Source organism: Oncorhynchus mykiss, chromosome 7 (genome assembly GCF_013265735.2).
Source record: "Oncorhynchus mykiss isolate Arlee chromosome 7, USDA_OmykA_1.1, whole genome shotgun sequence".
Classification (NCBI taxonomy): domain Eukaryota; kingdom Metazoa; phylum Chordata; class Actinopteri; order Salmoniformes; family Salmonidae; genus Oncorhynchus; species Oncorhynchus mykiss.
In genome coordinates this window covers 61165658-61171188 of record NC_048571.1, presented here as the reverse complement: position 1 = coordinate 61171188, position 5531 = coordinate 61165658, and positions in this window count along the sequence as shown.

The following is a 5531-nucleotide window of genomic DNA, read 5'->3' as shown; positions in this document are numbered from 1 at the left end:
GGGTCAAGAAGGGATTTTACTTGAGATGGGAGTATCTGGAGTTGACAATTGATTTATGCCATTTGATGAGTTGGTGTTTTTGTGCTATGAAGTGCCAGGAACGAGATTGAAACCTCGTCTTAGGGACCAAACTGAATGATAATTTATAGTGAATGCTATCTGGCTATTGGATACTCCTTTCTCATTTAAAAAGTCTCACCTGTGACCTGTTCAAAACATCTGGTTTGTTATGTCGACTAGGGGGTGGATCTTGGCTATAAAATACTGATTAACTGCCTTGTTCAAGGGCAGAACGACAGATGTTTTACCTTATCAACTCAGGGATTTAATCTTGCAACCTTTCAGTTAATAGTCCAACGCTCTAACCACTAGGCTACCTGCTGCCTCTGTGACTTATGTTCCATCCCTTCAGTACGGTTGGTAACCACTGCTATAAATGCTAAAAATCCAATCTTACTGAAACATATATCACTTGTTGGCCTATCTCTCTGTACTGGTACAGATCTACTACACACACCACTCCTCTCAGGAATGCTACACATTCCTTTGTCTCATACCCTTCTGCACACTTCTCACACCTAGGAACCTCCCTCCTACACACTACTGCAACATGCCCATAAGCTTGACACCTGTAACAACGTAATGTATTCGGTACAAAATCTCGTACAGGATAATTTATATAGCCTAACATCACTTTGTCCGGCAAAGACTCAACATCAAAACTCAAAAGAACAGACAATGACTCTTCTGTTTCACCACCTTTGCCACCCTGTCTGCGTCGCACCAAACGATGAGCATCACAAACAGCAGGAATCTTCCCCTTCAGTTGGTAAACTTTAACATTTACTGCTACCCCAGTAATCACTCCTTTCAATGGCGCCCTTTTCTTGAGAGTGAAACAATTCCCATTTCTTGCCCACATTCGTTTAACGCAGAGCGCCTTCTCCCTCTGACCAGCAGAAACACAAACAATTAACACAAGACCACTTCTGGTTACCCTCACCGATTCCACAGTACCCAACTCTGTTTTCACACACCCTTAAACCACAAATGGATCAGCCAAAAGGCAAGGGTACATTTTTTCCAAAAACTTCACTCCTACTGTCACAGACTCATCTTTATCCTGACCCTCGGGCAAGCCTCGGCCTTCGAGGACTTCACCAGACCTACCACCTCCTACCATGCTAGATTACGGAGACGTAATTTATAGGTCGGCAGGTAAGGGTGGTCTCGATCGGCTAGATGTTCTTTACCATTCGGCCAGATTAGCCACCAATGCTCCTTATAGGACACATCACTGCACTCTATACTCCTCTGTAAACTGGTCATCTCTGTATACCTGTCGCAAGACCCACTGGTTGATGCTTATTTAGAAAACTCTCTTAGGCCTCACTTCCCCTTATCTGACATACCTACTGCAGCCCTCATCCTCCACATACAACACCCGTTCTGCCAGTCACATTCTGTTAAAGGTCCCCAAAGCACACACATCCCTGGGTTGCTCCTCTTTTCAATTCGCTGCAGCTAGTGACTGGAACGAGCTGCAACAAACACTCAAACTAGACAGTTTTATCTCAATCTCTTCGTTCAAAGACTCAATCATGGACACTCTTACTGACAGTTGTGGCTGCTTCGCGTGATGTATTGTTGTCTCTACCTTCTTGTCCTTTGTGTTGTTGTCTGTGCCCAATAACATTTGTACCATGTTTTGTGCTGCTACCATGTTGTGCTGCTGCCACGCTGTGTTGCTACCATGTTGTTGTCATGTTGTTTTGCTACCATGCTGTGTTGTCATTAGGGTTGGTTACTTTCTAAATGTAATCCATTACAGTTACTAGTTACCTGTCCAAAATTGTCATCACTAACGCAACTTTTGGATTAACCAAACTCAGTAACATAATCTGATTCCTTCAGTTCCTTTTTCGATTACTTTCCACTTAAGAAAACAAAAATGTATGTTATCAATTGAACATCTATTGCAGGATAAACCAATGTTAAGGTTTACATAGCTGGCCAAATATGGATGTTCTACTACATATAATAACATTATATCTTTACATTAATATATATAATTTATAAATCCAAAAATGGATGTAGCAACTACAGATTGCCCCTTTAAGACTATCAAATGCCCCACTTTTATTCCATACTATGCAGATGTTGCAAGAGTGCATTTTTCATTGGCTGACAAGGACAATGTGTTTTCGAGAACCAGTTACGGTAAAATAACAATTTGTTTCTATGTCATATAGACCCATTATTCCATATAAAACAAATACTGTATGAAGTGAAAAGTTGTTTTTCAGCAAAGCCCAGAACATTAAAGCCTGTTTGTGAAAATCCACCAATTTCACAGGAAGTTTAATCACAATATATGGACATTGTAGTAAGAAATGAAGCCCTCCAAACTTATGAATAACCAAATGAGGTATAATATTCCAGGATTTCTCAAGTACCTTTTAACCCAGTTTATCTTACGTGGCTTGTTTTTCCATATGAAGTTGTACAATGGCCTATCTAAGGTACAGCAAGTGGATTTGGAATGTCAATAGATTAAAAAAGATAGGATGCACAAGATAGCCCCTCAGCTTTGGATAAAAGCACCCTCCCTTGAAGACATGTATCCCTCCCTAACCATGAGGATACTTCTTTTGATAGATTCAGTTACAGGATTCAAATTACGATCATTCACAGCCTTAAGATTTTTGGTGATCTTTACACCGAGGTAGGTTACCGAGGTAGGTTACAGTATCTTTTTCAGAGATGTTACCATGTGCTGGATTGACAGCTCCTTTCAGAACAAACATCTCACATTTGGAAGGATTTAATACTAAACCTGAGATTTTGGAGAACTGCTTCACAATATCCAATGCTAATCTAGCTTGTGACACATTTGTCAAGGTGTCATCCGCCAGTTGGGATATCTTGCTCTCTCTGGCCTGGAATGTAATGCCTTCAAATTTCAGCAGTTCCCAATATTTCCCATATTCTGCGTTAGAGGTTTACATGCATTAGAGGTTTACATTCCAGTAAACAGAAATTAGATTTTTTTTGTTCTGTTTTTCTATTTTGTCATTTAATTTTATTTATTTATAATATATATATATATATTTTTTTACACCTTTTTACCCCCATTTTTGTGGTATCCAATTGGTAGTTACAGTCTTGTCTCATCGCTACAACTCCCAGTTGAGAGCCGTACGAAACACAACCCAACCCAACCAAGCCACACTGCTTCTTGACACAATGCCCACTTAACCCGCAAGCCAGCAGCACCAATGTGTTCGGAGGAAACACCGTACACCTGGCGAACGTGTCAGCGTGCACTGCGCCCGGACAGCCACAGGAGTTGCTAGTGTGTGAAGGGACAAGGACATCCCTGCCAGCAAACCCTCCCTAACATGGACGACCCTGGCCCAATTGTGCGCCGCCTAACGTGTCTCCCGGTCACGGCCGGCTGCAACAGAGCCTGGACTCAAACCCAGAATCTCTAGTGGCACAGTGATGCAGTGCCTTAGGCCATTGGTTCTCAATCCTGGTCCTATTTGCATTCCCCCCTCTTTTACACTGCTGCTACTCTCTGTTATTAATAATTCTACAATAAATTTTACATACTTATTACCTCAATTACCTCGACTAACCGGTGCCCCCGCACATTCACTAACCGGTACCCCCTGCATAAAGCCGCACTATTGTTATTTTACTGCTGCTCTTTAATTATTTGTTACTTTTATTTCTTATTTTATTTTAAGGATTTTTTTTAAACATATATTTCTTAAACTGCATTGTTGGTTAGGGCCTGTATGTCACTTTCTGACCTTAGTTATTTTGTAATGGCTTTGTTTAGTATGGTCAGGGCGTGAGTTGGGTGGGTTGTCTATGTTCCTTTTTCTATGATTTGGGATTTCTGTGTTTGGCCTGGTATGGTTCTCAATCAGAGGCAGCTGTCAATCGTTGTGTTCAGTTATACATATTAAAATGGACACTTACCATGGACATTTACTCCTCATCAGAGGAGGAGGAGGCCAATCGTTACAGTATCACCCACCACCAAAGGACCAAGCAGCGTGGTAACGGGCAGCAGCAGCGATCTCCAGACTCCTGGACATGGGAGGGGATCCTGGATGGCAAGGGACCCTGGGTACAGCCGGGAGAGTATCGCCGCCCCCAAGGCAGAGCTGGAGGCAGCGAAAGCCGAGAGGCGGTGGTATGAGGAGGCAGCACGGCAGCACGGTTGGAAGCCCGATAGGCGGACCCAAAAATGTATTGGGGGAGGGCACACGGGGAGTGTGGCGAAGTCAGGTAGGAGACCAACTCCCCGTGCTTACCGTGGAGAGAGAGGGACTGGGCAGGCACCGTGCCTTCACGGTCCGGTCTATCCGGTGTCACCTCCACGCACCAGCCCTCCGGTGGCAGCCCCCCGCACCCGGCTGTCTCTCAGTCTCCTCCCTACAGGTGCTCCCGTCTGTCCAGTGCTGCCAGTCTTCCTCCTGCCCAGCGCTGCCGGAGTCTCCCGTCTGCCCTGCGCTGCCAGAGTCTCCCGTCTGCCCTGCGCTGCCGGAGTCTCCCGTCTGCCCTGCGCTGCCGGAGTCTCCCATCTGCCCTGCACTGCCGGAGTCTCCCGTCTGCCCTGCGCTGCCGCAGTCTCCCGTCTGCCCTGCGCTGCCGGAGTCTCCCGTCTGCCCTGAGCTGCCGGAGTCTCCCGTCTGCCCTGAGCTGCCGGAGTCTCCCGTCTGCCCTGCGCTGAAGGAGTCTCCCGTCTGCCCTGCGCTGAAGGAGTCTCCCGTCTGCCCTGAGCTGCCGGAGCCGCCCGTCTGCCCTGAGCTGCCGGAATGAGAGTAAAACATTTAAACGTGTTAACCCTCGCAAGGCTGCAGGCCCAGACGGCATCCCCAGCCGTGTCCTCAGAGCATGCGCAGACCAGCTGGCTGGTGTGTTTACGGACATATTCAATCAATCCTTATCCCAGTTTGCTGTTCCCACATGCTTCAAGAGGGCCAACATTGTTCCTGTTCCCAAGAAAGCTAAGGTAACTGAGCTAAACGACTACCGCCCCGTAGCACTCACTTCCGTCATCATGAAGTGCTTTGAGAGACTAGTCAAGGACCATATCACCTCCACCCTAGACCCACTCCCATTTGCTTACCGCCCCAATAGGTCCACAGACGACGCAACCACACTGCACACTGCCCTAACCCATGTGGACAAGAGGAATACCTACAGTATGTGAGAATGCTGTTCATCGACTACAGCTCAGCATTTTAACACCATAGTACCCTCCAAACTCTGGTCCCTGGGTCTCGACCCCGCCCTGTGCAACTGGGTGCTGGACTTCCTGACGGGCCGCCTCCAGGTGGTGAGGGTAGGTAACAACATCTCCACCACGCTGATCCTCAACACTGGGGCCCCACAAGGATACGTTCTGAGCCCTCTCCTGTACTCCCTGTTCACCCACGACTGCGTGGCCATTCACGCCTCCAACTCAATCATCAAGTTTACAGACGACACTACAGTGGTAGGGTTGATTACCA